Source organism: Dunckerocampus dactyliophorus, chromosome 9 (assembly GCF_027744805.1).
Source record: "Dunckerocampus dactyliophorus isolate RoL2022-P2 chromosome 9, RoL_Ddac_1.1, whole genome shotgun sequence".
NCBI classification, from domain to species: domain Eukaryota; kingdom Metazoa; phylum Chordata; class Actinopteri; order Syngnathiformes; family Syngnathidae; genus Dunckerocampus; species Dunckerocampus dactyliophorus.
The window spans coordinates 21,785,332-21,802,724 of record NC_072827.1 but is presented as its reverse complement, the minus strand read 5'-3'; the positions used below and the strand labels follow the sequence as shown (position 1 = coordinate 21,802,724).

Below are 17,393 nucleotides of genomic sequence, written 5' to 3'. Positions count from 1 at the left end.
TTTGTGTTCTGTGTTGTCTGACTCTTTTGGGTTGGCTTGAATGCACCAGCGGTGGGGCATGGGTGATGGCATCAGTCAAGAAAAGCCACTATTGTTGCGCTGATGTGTTTTGGTGAGGTTACGGCCGACAGTAGCCATTTATTTGTAATAAAGAGCTTGTTGATTAACCACCTCATCGTTACTCCAACATTGCCTGTTTAGACGCTACAATATTATTGCGCCTTTTTGGTTTTCCTCAGGCTTCCGATTGGCTCCATTAGCCTGCTGGTCAGCGGATTGGAGCACCACCTTTTGCTTTGGCCAAGACTTTAAAGCTTGTGAATGCCAATTTTATGTGGGCAGTTTAAATTTTCGGATTTTGAAGGAATTTGTTGTTAACCCAGAATGGCGATGTGTTAATTTTTAAAAGTGACTATTCCACTCCAATCCTGAAGGCGGCGATAATACACATTATAAACCAACTGGCAAACAAATGAAGGCAAGGAAGTTACACCAGCCATCCTCCCTGAAAATTGCAGTAACATCTAATTCACCCCTCGATGACCCACACCTGAATGTTATGGAAAGTTTTGTGGACTTAAGTTAGGTATTTTTGCCTTCTGACATACACAGTCAAACACAACAAAGAAAATTATCTCTGACAGCTTCCTAACGGAGATAACGTTGTGCTGTGAGGTCGTAAAATGAGGATGAGTGTTAGCATGCTAACACAAACACAAAGTGACCTAAACGCAAAGGAAATGTATGAAAACGCCACACATTTCAAACATTCGTCTTTAAATAATGTTGAACGATATCGTTCTCCTTTGCACTGACACCCCGTGCTCAGAGCCGTCCACTACCCAAGTAGGGTCGGCCGCCCGAACTAGACTCGTCGGAACACCCCTTCTCGGTGTGGTACAGGCGGGGGAAGGTGGAGGGGTGTAATTCGATGCACGCTGTTAAAGCGTATACTAGTGTATTGTCTTCCCTGTTTTCTTTTTTTCTCTCTCTCTCTCTCTCTTTCTCTCTCACTCTCCCTCTCTGTGCGTTTATGAAGCCTCCACCCATCGGGCCAGCCTACATTGGAGCGAATCATGTGATGCTGGGGGGGTTAAGTCATTTGCAAGTACAACACAACCCCGTGCAGAGTTCCCCATTCATTTCCTGAGAGCTGCCTGCCTGCCTGCGCGCAGCAGCTGAGAGGCAGAAGGGGAGGGAGCTACACACACATTCACGCACACACACTCGGTCGCGTCCATACTCACAGATAGGAGAGGGGGAAAGGAGACCGTGGAAAGGAAACAGTCTCCACGGCTCTGCAGCTTCTGACAAGGTCTGTGTGCACATTCATGTATCTTTATTTCCTTTCTCTGTGCTTCGTTTCGTTGCTTGTGTGCATGTATGACAGATGACAACTCACCTGTTTCTGGTGACATGTTGAAATGTCTGAAATGTCAAGTTGTTTGAACTTGGGAAGACTGCTACACGCAACTTAGTAGAAAGTTTGCCTGCCTGTCTGAAGAGTTGCCAAGAGAGCGAGCGAGTGTGTGTGTGTGAGTTGTCGTATTGTGCGTCTTTGCAAAAAGGCTTGTTTGCTGTGGTACTCTTAGTGACCAGGGGAGCTGTAAGCAACGGGTTAAACATTAGGGAGGCTCGGGTAGCCTGGGAGGAAGGACACTAGGGAAGGAGGTGGTCGGATATGTGTATGTATGTGTGTGTGTGTGTGCGCGTGTGGGAGGCAGTGTTGCAGTGGCTGGTGTCTTGGATGTCATCGTCAAGCACTCTCACTTCCAGGGTAATAGTCATTGGTATTGATGGGGAGCTGTCAGGGAGGCCACTAGGCTTGGGGTGGAGGAGAGAAAGTGGCCGGGGGGCTGGCCCTTGGCTGTTATTTTCAATTACAAGGGGACCCTGCAAAGCTGACAGCAAAGGCATTTGTAAATGTAGTGAGGGAGGTGGAGGAGGAGGGTGGGCGGCCTGGGCTTGATGTGGAAACTGAGCACTGACCTCTGTGACTTTACCTTGCTGAGAGAGGCCCTGCCTTGCCTTGGCTGGAACTGTGTGACAGCTGTGTGTGTGTTTAAAAAAAAAAAATCAAAAGTGAAGTGTGCAAATGAGACCACCCGTCGCTCACTGATGTTCAACTATTGAGATTATTAGTGTCCAATTGAACTTACACTTAAATCCATTTAAATCTCCCTATGCATTATGTTACCTAATCAGTACAGCGTTCACTCACTGGCCAAACTCCACTACAAGCGCTGTATCAACAATGTTTGTTTTTGTGGTTGTTCACCTGTACCGTTGAATACAAGTCACTTTCTCCCCATAAGATTTAATTAGAAATGATCTATTACAGCTGGGGTCCCCAACCATCAAGCCGCGGCCCGGCACTGGTCTGTGTGCAGGGCCAAACTGAGCTGTGGAAAACATTCAACTGCAATGATTAAAAAAAAAAACAACAACCATGTTTTTCATAATAGCTTTGTAAATAACTACAATGAATTTGATTTAAATGCATATACATTTTTGGAAATAAAAGCTATTATTTTATTGGAAAAATAATATACTGTTAGAAAGCCCATAGTTTTTACATGTTTATGTCATTTGGTTTCATTGTTTCGCTGAGTGTTTATTCCCAGCGGTCCTTGAACACACCATAGTTGTGTGCTCTGAGACAAAGTGACAGTTTCTCCAATACTGCCACAAATTAGGGCTGCAACTAAGGATTATTTTAATAATCAATTAATCGGTCGAATATTTTTTTGATTAATCAATTAATCGGATTTGAAAAAAACACATTTTAAATTTCCGCCTCTTTATTCAGAAATTGAAGATTTGAACTGACAGAGCAAATAAATGCACAAACACCAGGTTGCTGTTTGAATGTTCTGTTAAATAATACAAAATCTAAATGTTTGCCAAATAGCTTCAGTAAAACAATAAATGTACAGAAAAATACAATCTTGATCATTTTCTTAGTCGATTAATCTGAACCTTGTTGTTTAAATTAATGGAGTAATCGGTTAGGCCATAGGTGGACTAAATTACTATAAAGCAAATGCCTACAGTTAGTGGTTGGGTCCGCAACATATCAGAAAACAGGCAAAAATACCCATCACTGTTTGCCAAAGGGCCGCACGGTGGCCGAGTGGTTAGCATGTTGGCCACACAGTCAGGAGATCGGGAAGACCTGGGTTTGAATCTCCACTTGTGGAGTTTACATGTTCTCCCTGTGCGTGTGTGGGTTTTCTCCGGTATTCCGGTTTCCTCCCACATTCCAAAAACATGCATGTCAGGTTAATTGGCGACTTTAAATTGTCCATAGGTATGAATGTGAGTGTGAATGGTTGTTTGTTTATATGTGCCCTGCCATTGGCTGGCGACCAGTCCAGGGTGTACCCCGCCTGTTGCCCGAATTCAGCTGGGATAGGCTGCAGCATACCCCCGCGACCCCAATTAGGATAAGCGGCATAGGAAATGGATGGACTGTTTTCCAAAGTCAAAGCTGATATGTGTGAATATCTTGTCTTTGCTCAAACACAAAGATAATGTCTGCTTTCATGGGTGGCTAAGGAAATAAAAAAATATTCACATTTGAGAGGCTGAAATCAGAGGATATTTACATATTTAAATTAAAAAAAAACAATCAATGACCAAAATGGTTGTTGATTAATTGGGTAAGCGATTAACCATCGATTGTTTGCTGCAGTTCTACCACAAATAGACTTATATTTTTCTTGTTCTTCTTTCACCTCATGGTTGTTCCCAAATTTGGAGCTGGTCGTGTATGCATAATGGTGAGGTTATTTTGTGTGCTCATGTTTGGGTTTATTCGATGTCAAGTCAATTCATGCTAGCACACTGGCTGTCACCCACACATCAACAAACGATGTGGTCATCTTCTCTTTGGAAAACATACTCCAGGCTCTTACCAATGGCGAGTCTGTATTCATGTTGTTGGAAGCTACTTTTCTGTGACTTTTGTTCAGTACAGTCAGACCAAGTGTAAAGAGCAGCGCTTTTAATATGAAGACCGGAAGTGTGTTGGTGATAGTCTTTCTTTCCTCATGCCAAGCACTTTCACAACGTGAGTGGTCATCTTAATAAGACCCTGGGTTATACATTATGTTTTATACACAACACGCAAATATGTACCGTTTCAAATCAGGCTGACGACTTATGAGGGAGTGGTATATTTCTACACTGATCCAATGTGAATAAACAGTCAATGTTAGGTCCGATTTTTTAAATTGAAGTGTCAGTCAATAAAATACAAAGCAAACAGATACATAACAAGAAAAAACTAAATGTTCTGGGTCAGTGAAAGGTTAGGGCTTTCTTAGCGTCTACGTCCACAGTGTCCAACACAGTAGGAAAGACGTCCTGTCAGTGGATGATCTCATGAGGGTCAGATGAGTTCCTATGGTTCATTTCATCTGTAAATAAAAATAAATAAAGAATAAATATCAGTGTTGCGCTCACGTCGACAACGCAAGCACATCCAAGTGTTAGCCTGTTGGCATTAGCATTCGGTTTTTACTCGGCTTTTGTAGCTTAACAAATGGCTTGTCGCTGACTACTGTTACAGCTTGTAACAAACAAAAAAGTAAATATTTGATATGATTTACCTTCATTCCATCCATTCACTGCTTTCCTCCATTTAGACACACATCCTGAAGCAACAAGCTCGTACTTTGTTGCAGCCGCTGAGTTGGTGGCCATACGGTATGTTAGTACAGTAGCAGGTTGGACCCACTGCGACTGTTCCTCATCTTCTTATGATATTGCTTCTTCAGCATTTCCCCCATTTGTTTGGATGTGTGTCCTATATTTAGATCCACCAGGTTGTCACCTATTATTCCACAGGCTGGGTTGTTTTGCGTCCCCGTGTCCAAATCCTGCTTAATATATAATTTTATAAATACGTTCATAAGAGTCCGTCCAGTTCTCGTAGTTTCACGTAGCTACATGAAACTTGTAAAAATGAATGAATGAAAGTTTGTTGCTGGACTCTGGTTTAAACATGGTGGCTGAGTAGAAACACTACAAGTGTGTTCAACCAATCAGCGTTGGTCAGCGCAGCCAGCCCCTTTATAGCTCCTGGAAAGTCTGAAAAAGTACCTAGTGGCTAGGAGGAATTTTTTTGGCCCCAAGAGGAACTTTTTAATCCGGGTACATTTAGGTGGAACAGGGGAATATTTTAAACTACCAGGATAAATAGGAACAATCTTATTAGAGTATGCAGGTGTACCTCACAAAGTGTCCTGTTGTGCTGTCCTGTTATGGTAGGGATCGTCAAGTAGTCTAGCACAAGGCTAATCTACTCAATTAACTGCAAAACTCTAGTCAAAGATCCTCTGTATGATAGTCTGCTGTTTACAGGAACCTGCTACAGTCATAGATCGTCAACACTCGTCAAAGATCTCTGTATGACAGGAGCGTTCTGTGGTTTTAAGAACCTACTGCAAAGACACGAGTCAGTGATCTTCTGTATGACAGGATGCTGTATGTTGTACAATAGCGCTGGTCAAAGATCCTCTACGTGTATATGACAATGGTCTGTTGTTTCTGGAAATTTGTTAGTCGCTCCCAAGTCTTGGACTAAACCCGCTGGCGAGTCTAATGTCATTTTCGGGCCTGATTTGGTCCACGAACTGCCAGTTGGTTAGCCCTGGTCGTGCATAACAGCAGCTCGACTTCATAAGGTGAAGGTGACTTCACAATAAAGCTTCAAGTGCATGAGGTTGCTGATGTCATGTGCAGACACGCTGTATTTATCGGTGTCAATAAAGAAGACTACTGTAGAGTGGACCTTTTTAAAGTGCTCATGATACCAAAACAAGTTTGAAAAAAAACAATGACAAACAACTATGTTTTTAAGTCAGGAAGTATGCTGCAAAATACAAGACCAATGAGTGGTGATCGCTGCTTATCTAGCCCTGTCATGAAACCCCATACTATTATTCCTACATAAATACAATAGAATAGTAAAAAAATATGGATTTCATTACTGAAACTGACAGATTGACTCCAAGATAGACTAGAAAGACGACTGACAGCGATCCAAGTTTAGCTAGCCATTCAGGTCGAGAACACTTTCTGGCCGGCAACTAGGTTCAAATACAGCCATGAATGCATGTGAAGAAAGTGACATATTCACAAAAACACGTCCACTGATATTGTGTTGTGATGTGTATGATATGTTTTACTGGCACTGACACCTTTATGCACACTGCACAGAGCTGAAGACGAGTGATAGCGATGTTGTTGAGCAATTTGGCATGACAACCCATATTATTATTATTATTATTATTATTATTATTATTATTATTATAAGATTTGTAGTGACGCTGCAATCAAAGACAACCATTTGGATTTATTGTTGCACACTACAATAGTTACGAATCAACGCTGAATTAGTCCAGCACTAGGCTGGCTACTATCACATTTAGTCGAAAAATGTGGATTGACTTACTGCCACCTTGGCATGCTTTTCCACGGTCAAACATCTTATGGATTTTCTACTTTATTTCCATTCCTGTGACAGCAATTGTCCCTCGAAATCTTCCAACATGCCGAAGGTTCTGACGCAGTGGTGGCGTCTTTTGGAAATGTGAACAAGCTTACTATGTCTCCTCGAGTGTTCCAGCAAAAGTCTTCAACACAAGGAAAAATATATATAAAAAATATATAACATTCAACAGAAATTCATCCAGAACGGGACCATAACAACTGAAAAAGCACTGGAGTGAACGATAACTTCCAGGTAGTAACTTGTGGTGTACTTGCTACCTCCTCCATCCCGGACGAAGTGTCGAAAAGCCTAAAAAATGGCAAACATTTCAACATTCAAGCACACATACAGCACGGAAAATATGCCTTTCAATGTTATTTTTCAAATAACGGCAAAAATAATAAGATTAACGTGCTTTGGTATCATGAGCCCTATAAGCGTTGGTTAAATTTCTTTGAGGTCGTGGTTTTGCTCCTTTGTTGTGGTCTGTACTTCAGCACATCGTAAACAGCGTGATGTGGTACATTTCCAGTCGTAATCTTTCTGTCGTATTGCAGCTCAACCCCTCCACTGCTCACGGTCCACAGGCTTATGATTGCGATCAGCTCAGGTGGTGCTGCTGATGGCGGTGGAGGTGGTTGTGGGGGGAGTCAATTAAAAAGGCAATCACCAATGGATAGACTCTATCTGTCCATCAACACTCCACCACCCAGGACATTTAATCACCCTCCGCCTTGTTTGGACACACAAATTGGACGCATGCTGACAGACAGAGTCCATCAGGAAGTTCTCGGCCCTATCTTCTTGCTACACAGGATCACCTTTTGTTGCTGGTGGAGATGTGAAATTCCCAGTATTAGCCCTAATCAGCTGGGTTAACTGCTGCTGTATTGATGGACTGCCGTATGATTGATCCGGGCTGAGTGCAATGGGGTGTATCGACGGTGGTTAGCAAGGAAGACTGCAGCTCTCTTGTTGCGACTTTAAGCCAAAGAAAAGTGAAGAAGATGTGAGGTTTGCTGTGACAATTGTCAGGAAATCTGCAGTGTAAGTGTCTGCCTTAAACAGGGACGCATCTAACACATGGAATTTGAGGTACAGTCATTGGGCATGTCAAATGAGTGTATTTGTTTAAGTAAGCCTACACTTCTAATACTGAACCGCTGCACAGCAAAGGTTGAAAACTTGTCAAAACATACACTACCACTGTGCCTGCTCTATTATTTTTCTGACAAATTCACCACATAATGGCACTGTTGGAAAACCACAAAATTTGACCCCCATAAGTCAGATATACTTGAAATTTCTCACACAGCTGAATTGCCATGACATTTGGTACACACCTTTACTGAAAAGCGACATATGTGTAAAATATCAGCAAGATTAGTTAAAATCATCCAAACAAAATGTCTTTGCAGGGGCAAACGTCTTTGAGGATATCTGTGTTGCATTTATGCAAGCATGTCTCACGAAACAGTTTGACCACAAAAGTGATTGCCCCCTAAACCTAATAACTGGTTGGGTCACCCTTAGCAGCAACGACTGTAATTTTTCACAGCAAGTCCTGAAGCAGCAAAAGAGCCCCAGACCATCACACTACCACCACTGTATTTTACTGTAGGTATGATGTTCTTTTTTTGAAATGCGGAACAGCCCCAGACCATCACACTACCACCACCATATTTTACTGTTGGTATAATGTTCTTTTTTTGAAATGCGGCGGTACTTTTACGCCATACGTAATGGGACACACGCCTTCCAAAAAGTTCAACTTTTGTCTCGTCAGACCACAGAGTATTTTCCCAAAGGTCTTGGGGATCATCAAGATGTTTTCTGGCAAAATTGAGACGCGGCTTAATGTTCTTTTTGTTCAGCAGTGTTTTTTTCTTTGAACTCTGCCATGCAGGACGTTTTTGTGTCTTTCTTATGGTGGAGCCATGAACACTTACCTTAACTGAGGCAAGTGAGGCCTGCAGTTCTTTGGATGTTGTTGTGGGGTCTTTGGTGACCTCTTGAATGAGTCATCGCTGCGCTCTTTGGATAATTTTGTTTGGCTGGCCACTCCTGGGAAGTTTCACCACTGTTTCATGATTTTGCAATTTGTGGATAATGGCTCTCATTGTGGTTATCCAGACTAATAGATCTCAATTAATTGCTGTTACAAATTAATGTGTGTAACAAAAGCTTATTATTATTTAAAAAAAAAGGATCAGTACCAGATCGGATCGGCAAGACTATAAAAAAATTCGGATGAGATTAGAAGCCAAAAAATCGGGACATCTCTACTTTTTGCTTTTAATATTTTTATTCTTGTAAAATTACTGCTGGTTTTTCCATTTTGCTGTTGTTGTTTTATTTATTTTATTTTTAGAATGTGCTGCGGGCCACTAAAAAAACAGCCGCGAGCCGCAAAATGACCTCTTGGCCGCACTTCAGACACCCCTGTCATAGACGATTGCCATTAATATTGTTATTATTATGTTATTATTGTTATAATATTGCCTTATTATTGTGTGTAATGTACAATGTTCACTGCATTATGAATAATCATTGCATCACAAGCTAACTATATTTTCCAAGGCCAAAAAGCTACAAATGCTTCCCTCAGCTGAAAAAAGTCAAGTGTCAAGCATATAAAAAGAAATAAAACAAGCCAGGCTACAAGCCCATTCTACCATTAAAGATCCAATAATTAACTTTTCTTTTGTGAGAATGTGCCAACCCAGCTGCGCATGTGCGGTTACTTCATCCTGTCAGATGGTGACAAAATGTTCCTTTTTGTGTTTTGCGGATTCAACCTTTGACCCCCCCGGTGTCCAGCCCGTGTTTGTTTGCCAAAATTGAGTTAAGGGCGCACACGGAGTTGCGCAGCATGTGTGCTCTGTGGCCGAGCATGTAAAAGTGTTGTGCAACGCTGCGACTGATTAGTCTATAAACACTGCTGATCTGTCCCCCCAAAAGCTGCACACTAACAAAAGGGGATTACAACTTGTCATTGGTAATTTCTGGTTTGTAATTATTTCAGTAAAGCATGTTAAACATTTAGTTTGAGAGGGGAAAAAAGACACCAAAGGAGATTGTGACTGTGTCTTTTCGTTGTTGCTTTAGTGAAAATCTTGTCACGCCCTTACCGGAAAGTGACTGGCTTAGGAAAGCCTGCTCCCATCATTTGATTTAAGGCTGCTTTCGCATGTTTCCATGGCGAGGATGGAAAGGCATGCCAATGTAGGGCCTGTCTATCTGTGGCCATGATTCCTAGTGTCTGCCCAAATATGGTTTGCTAACAAGGGAGGAGAAATGGAAGGGAGGCAAATAGATCAAGAAAGATCCAGTGTTTTTTAACCATGCATGTGCTGAACTGATAGGAACACTCATCTAAACTCAGACCAGGCCTGAGTTAAGGATGCTGCCTGTGTGTACCTCTTGACTCAACTTTTAAGAGGAAATTATGTCAACAACATGTGGAATCCATTTAGGTAGCGCTGGCATTCCACAAGGGTCTTTGGCTTTGAAATAAACGACTTCCCGCAACGTACCGTGACTCCCGGGGTGTGAACGCAGGCCTTCACCAGGTATCGCCATCATGCTCTCAAATAAAAAGTCATTAAGCTGTTGATGTCACCAGATGACTAATTAACGTAAACACAGAGAAGCTTTTAATTATCAAGTGGCGTTGGAGAGCCTGTAACGGGTCACGCTGAGGGGAGAAAAACTGCACTATTGATGTGTTTTAATTGGTTTGTTATTTTGGGCTGGATTTACTTCTGTCAGATACTGAAGCATCCACAACTGGTGGCTCACTGGCCAAATCCAGGCTGCCAATGACATCAAATTGGCTCAAAAGGGAGTGACGAAACTTTTTTGCAGCAGATTCTGAAAAACAGCAGAGCACTTTTCTGATATAGAGGATCTTTGACTAGCATTTTTTGTAGTAGGTCCTTAAACACTGCAACCTGTCATATAGAGGATCTTTGACTAGGGTTTCTGCAATAGGTCCTTAAAAACAGCAGAGCTCCTGTCACAGTATAGAGCAGTGCTTCTCAAATAGTGGGCCGCGGTGAACTGTTGGGGGGACGGGAGAGGCAGGGAGTACTTTCAATGTTACTGCAGACCAGCCAACATGTAGAAATTTATCGTACTCAACATGCAGTTTGACAAAAATACGCGTGTATGCTTCATAGCTCTCCATTTTGTTACATTTTCCTGGTTTCAGTTTCGAGTTCAGTCTGTACAGTACAGATAAATAAATAGATATTATCAGTTTCTCAATAGCATTTTGGGGGGTCATGACAAAAAATAATGGAGAACCACTGGTATAGCGGGATCTTGAACTGGTTTTTTGCAGTAGGTTACTAAAAACAGCAGAGCGCTCTTGTCATAAAGAGGATTTTTGACTCGAATAGAGTATAGAGCGAATGCCATTAGTTCAATACTTGGGGAGTGACTAAACATTTGTTTAACAGCAGAGCACTTTTTGCAGTAGGTCTTGAAACATCCGCCTATCATATAGAAGATCTTTTGACTCGTGTTTTTCACTGGAGATCCTTAGAAAACAGAAGAGTGCTCTTGTCATATGGTATACCTAAAAACAACCTCGGCTGCATTACAGCTTGATGCATATACTGTATCACTATCAGGGTCAGTATTGCGCCATTAAAATCAGCGCAAACTAACATGTTTCCATGTGAGTTCCTGGAGCTCTGTGCATCGATGCGTCTGTATTGCCGCAATTGCACCAGTGTAGTAAAAACATCTAGGCCGGCCTTTAGAGAGCATGTGTATGCACGTGTGCTGCGATGCACTCAGTGGGCAAGCCATTGTGGAAATTGTATGTACAAAGTACATATGCTGGGCCGGGGGGGTTGTAGGGTGGAGGAAGGGGCACACATTAAGACATACCGTACATTACATGTTAGAGCACCAGCCTGTGCACACATATGCACCATCACAGCCTAGGGGGATAAAAGGCTTCTGAAAGAAACCCCCATTAGGGCAGGAGTGAACTAACAATCCATATAGAGTAAAGGAGGTATGTGGGTGGTGGGTGGGAGGCATGCAGGTTATTGTAATCCTGCTGGTACTCCCAACTGCATCTCCTGGAAAAGAGGTGTTTCATTTTGACTTCAAAAACCACTACCACTATCTGACAACAGCATATCACACATTATTGCTTTTTTCAAGGACAGAGAAAAAGCTGTTTTGTCATGAAGTATTCCATATAAAAATCAATGTTATTTTCCAACAGAAACGAACGTCTGAACAAGGACATGCGTGTGTCCAAAATGATGACTTCCTTTTGATGGTTGCAAGACGCAATTCTCAAGTTCCGGTTCCTTTCAGGTCATAGCAATATTTACCTACTTGTACTTGATCAAGTTTGTGGTAAATTCAAGATCAGGGAATCGATTCATTCTTATTTTTTTAAAACCAGGATGGGCGAATGACTGTGAATGTTCTGAACTTCTGTTTCGTGTCCCATAGCTGACGTCATGTTGTTTTTCTGTGGACCACAAGCTAGTTGAATGAGCAGCGCTTCTGCTGGTTGCAGCCGTCTATTACACTTCCATTTCTCCTCAATTGCTTCATGACACGACTGACAATCAATTCCAATTCGAATCGACTCATTTTGTAATTAACCGTTAATCAGTTCAATGATTATTATGCCAATAAAAAAACACAAAACGATGAAATGAAAGCAGTGCATTATTACTAGGGTTGGGCCTCGAGTCTCGAGCATCGATGGGAACCGGGACTAACATTCCAATTGTTCAAATGTTTTTATTTAGATTCCTAGTTTCGATGTCCACTTCGCCGACCGGAATAAATAGCTACGAACACCAACAAAGAAGAAGCCGGCGAGCACCAACAAGGAAGAAGTGGCTAAAAGTTTGGCTTAACTTCATAAAAAAGAGCGGTTGGCTCAGTGCAACATTTGCAACACAATGATATATCATGGGGGGTGCACGACCAACGTGATTAATGTTTACACATTCATGGTGTAGAAATAACAGAGTACTTTGTCTTTGACGTGCTACGTCGGACTTCCTCGAAGCAATCAGAATCAGGGAAGTCAAATGAATGACGTCTGTCTCGTTCCAGTGTAATCGAGGGTTTCAGGATGCTCGCTGATGTGGAAATTCGGTGTAAATAAAGAACGGGAGCTACGGCTACGGCTAGGCAAGTTTAATCATTTGCAGTCCGTCTCTGTTAGCAACAGTCAAGGGACTTTCTCAACTCACACAACACACTTCCAGCCTTCAAAATAAGAGCACTTTGGGCTATATCCTGCTTACTTGTGTTATCAAGTACTTGTGTCTGTCATGAAAAAATAGTTTACACCAACATTGAAGCAACAAACAAAATACACTACTTTTCAAAAGTAACCATCTTTTGAGAACGTGTACGCCAGTAAAAACAAACTTCATAACATTTATATTCAAACTGAATGGTTTGATTTTTATATACTGGTTGAAAATAGTCCTGAAAGAAATTCATAGTAAAGTTGAAGTTCATATCATGAAACAATTTATGGAGAAGTTCAGACATTTCATCCAAAAAGAACTCTGGTTAGCGCCCTCATTTAAACATGCACATTTTTATGACCCTGCCTCTTAAAAGCATCGGAATCGAGAATCGTTTGGAACTGGAATCGAAACCAGGAATCGCAATCTGAATTGTTCAAATTCAAACGATGCCCAACCCTAATTATTACGCCACGTAATTTCAATTGTGATGGCTAAACAAGCCGCCTGAATTTGACAAGGTTCATCAATCATCTGTTTAAAACATTATGTTTGTTATCTAATGTCATTTTGGCATTCGGTTTGTCAAAGCAATGACAATTGAGCCTTCTCTTTAAACATGTTGTGCGTGTTTTAAAACAAAAATGGACATATTTGTTTAAAACAATATGACGATCGACTTTTTACCTTGCTGCTTGACTTTGCTGCATGGAGATACATGCTGCCTTTATTCCTTGTTTAACTCTTTTTAGCATGACATGCTAAAAAAAAAACAACTTCAAAAGCAGACTTACGAGGTTTTAATCGGATATTCACCAGTGGCCATTGACGGTGATGTGTTGCTGCTTTGTCTGCTTTAGATGATAATAAGTCCATCTCACCGTTATTGATCCCCCCCCCTCCGCCAGAGCTAGCCCCTTTCTCCTCAGCTACATATTGAATATTATTGTTCAGTAGTTCTTGTGACCATTACTAAACGCTCTTCCCCCCTCCTGCGCTGGTAACAGTCTAGTTTAGATGCACAGTCATTAACCCCAATGCTGCATTCACTAGTCAAGAGAGTTGATGTTGCAACATCATGTATTGACACTATTGCTATTGTTTCTAAGGTATCTTTCTCGCGGTTACATCAAAACCTATTGTCGCTTGCAAACAGCGCTATCTGGAGCGCTGTCACAAATGTCTTTGACTTTGTGCGAGCCTTGAGTAACGCCACCTCAACGTTTGAGCCGTCACGGTCACGGCTTGTTTAGCTGTTCCTCTGCAGCATTCGAAGGCACATGATGCAAGAGGATGTCACACTCTGGAGCGGGAGCAGTGTGTGTGTCTGTGCGTGTACGTGTGCGTGTGTGTAGCGCGAGTGTGAATTAGTGCACATTGTGGGTGGCTGTAGGTGGCAGCTTGTGTTGAATGGGCATCTATTCTTCTCACTTCAGCAGCTACCGAGAGATGCGTGGATTTATGTGCGAGTGTATGTCTTGTCTCTAAACCAAAGATAGGTTGAACGTGGGTGTTGGCAGAGGTCACAAACAAGGTGTGTTTGCTTGACTTGGTGTGTGTGTGTGTGTTTATACGTGTGTGTGTGTGTGTGTGTGTGTGTGTGTGTGTGTGTGTGTGTTGCAGCCAGATTGCAGAACCCAGCAGTGACTCAGGAAGCCTTAAGAGAGTACGTCTGACACGCAGATGGGGGCGCAGACAAACCAAACAACGTTTTTGGAGTTTTATTTCTCAGAGCGAGCAGCTTCTCAAGGGATCAATGTGTTTTTTTTGTAGAGGTCAGGAACTTTCACAGAGACAAGAAAACCTCGTTTTAAAAAAAAAAAAAAAGCTGATTTATGAATGATTTCCCCCTTGGTGAGTTTTAGACATTCTGATGAAATGAAATGCAGGTGCTTTTTATTGTAACTTTGGTTTTATTTTTTTGTCCATGCAGCAAGATGTTCCTGCACATGGTTTTCATATGAGTGTACTGTACACTCACCAAATTAGATACAGTTTGTAACATTTTGGTGACCTCATTTTGCTACCTTACATGAGAGGACCCTGGAATACTACTTGTTTGCTGTCTGAAGAAGTCCACCATGGCTTCCGCTACTGTCCGCTATGGCTGTCTGCTCAGTGCAACACTGATATGGAAACAGGGATTCAGAACATTCAGTAGCCCCTTCCCCACTGCCTCACAGGGCGCACTCAGACTAGGCCAGTGGTTCTCAATTATTTTCTGAAATGTTTTTGCGCCCCCCCCGATTTGAAATACTACTGAGAAACGGATAATATCTATTTATTTATCTGTACTGTACAGACTGAACTTGAAAGTGAAACCAGTGAAATGCAGCAAAATGGAGAGCATTGAAGCATTCACGTGTATGTATTAAAGAGTCAAATTGCATGCTGAGTACAACAAATTCATACATGTTGGCAGGTCTGCACTAATATTTGAAAGTACTCCTTGCCTCTCATGCCGCCCCTCCCCCGACAGTTCACCGTGCCCCGCAGGGGAGACCGGACCGCTCCACTATTTGAGAAGCACTGACTCTGTCGGGGGGGCGTGAGATGCAGGGAGTACTTTGGATGTTAGTGCAGACCTGCCAACATGTAGAAATCTATCCTACACAACATGCAATTTGACTCTCGAACACACGTGTTTGCTTCACAGCTCTCCATTTTGTTGCATTTTACTGGATTCAGTTTTGAGTTCAGCCTGTATGGTACAGATGAATAAATAGATATTATCAGTTTGAATAGTCTTTCAAATTGGGGAGGTCGTGAAAACATTTCTGTCCCCAAGGGGGGGGCATGACAAAAAATAACTGAGAACCACTGGACAAGTTTGAGTGCTCTGGGGTCTCGTCTGTAAAGCTTGCATGCAGAAAAGTTGCATATGGCGTTTTCCACGCAAAGTATGCGATCTGGAACAAACCTGACATGAGAATGTGAGCACCAGTACGCCAACTTTGTAGCTGGCATACACACTTTTTAGGCGACACAAATGCTAAGTGGTGAAGTGAAGTCACATGTTAGTTTATGAACATGCAATGGAAAGCAGTAAATGTTTATGATCAATCATTGCATTAACCATCACGCCGTTATTGACTTAAAATGTGTGGAAAGCGTTGCTATTTTAAGCGGGCCTTACATCGCGATGTACGTGCTGGCTACGTGCAAAAATGGGGAAAATCGCAAGAAACACGCGTGTGGCCTGCACAGATTTTCAAACCTGCAGACAGCACGCAAAGCCCGTAGGAAAAACATTGGGATGCAAATTATTTTCTGCGTGCAGGCAGGAAAACCTTGCACACAGCCAGGTCACAAGGGCAAGGCAGAGGAGGAGTGTGTGACCCTTGCGTGTGTCGCAGGTTTAAAGGTACATTGTGTACATTGTCCGGCCACGGCAGCGGCTCCTCCTGCGGTGGGCGACTCCTCCAGCTGTACACTGTGGTTCTCCCAACCTTGGTGGACGCACGGTGGCTGCTCACATCGCGTGTCCGACATTAATGCAGCTTACCCGGCCACGGCGGGTGGCTCTTGCCTCCCGGTCACGATAGCCGTAGGCCGTAGGAAGCCAGTATGATGATATTGCAATCGAAGTGAGAGGGCTGTCCGAGCCTCGTACGATGCCCACACACGTACGTCCCCAGTGAGTGAAACGTACGACAGCCTTACATGAAGCGCACCGAGCACGCACAAGTCGCTCGTCGCACTCATGATCTAAAAACGGCAAGCATGTGGGTGTCACGAGTCACTTGCTCCATAAGTACGACACACTTGCAACCCCTCTGATACCCTACTTCCTCTACGTGCTGGCCACGGCCAACACATTTTCCAAAAATTGCGGCGCCCGTGCATGTGGTACACGTATGTCAGGATGTCAGGCCCGCTTTACATGACACTAACAGATATAATTTATTCATCAAATCTAATATCGTATGCTGTATGTGCTCGTCATCATGTGAGTGGTGCGTGTAAATGAATAGCTGTGGTCGCAGTCCTAAAGTGTCACACGCACCATTAGCCACAAGTGTAGCTCATACCCTGGCTGAAAGATACATAAAAAGTGTTAACTATGATAAACATTGTGTTATCATTTAAATAATGACATGGGTTTACACAATACAGAGCCAATATGCATGTCCTCAGCCCTCCGTCGCTTGCTTTTCTTTGCACAATTGATAAAAAAATGAGACAGTTCTTTTTTTTTTACATATGTCAAGTATGTCATCAATATCAACATTTGTCGATGTTACCACAGCCTCCATTTGTGTGGATATCTTATATACATGCTTCTCTAAAAATGAAAATGTGTCCCTGATATCTGACCACTTTTTTAAAAGAAGTTCCCTATACGGCTATGGCAGCGGGCGTACTGCCTCTCAATCATCTCTGCAAGTTGTGTACACACACTTCTACACTTCCCCTCCTCTGGCACGGTTTGGAAGAGGTGGGCCAGGGCACTGCACCGTTGCATACACACGGAGAACGTACCCTAGCTGCGTCATAGAATGACTTAATGCGATTGCTCGTCCTCGCCACTTCTTAGTAACTGACACGATTCATTTGAGAAATAATTACCGTAAATTCCGGACTACTAGCGCACCGGTATATGAGCTGCACCCACTAAATTCAAAGAGGACAAAACGATTTGTACACACACC

The 17,393-nt window shown here is 42.6% G+C and overlaps 1 protein-coding gene across 3 annotated transcripts in view; it reads left to right on the top strand.

Annotated features, from left to right (window-relative positions):
- The first annotated feature begins 1,053 nt into the window (after nucleotides 1-1,053).
- Nucleotides 1,054-17,393, top strand: part of klf12b (Kruppel-like factor 12b) — a 137,713-nt gene continuing 121,373 nt past the window's right edge. For 2 of the 3 annotated variants that reach the window (XM_054786881.1, XM_054786882.1), the window contains exon 1: nucleotides 1,054-1,315. The gene's annotated coding sequence lies outside the window, so the exon portion shown is untranslated. The remainder of the gene's footprint in view (nucleotides 1,316-17,393) is intronic. The other variant, XM_054786883.1, reaches the window with a different exon arrangement.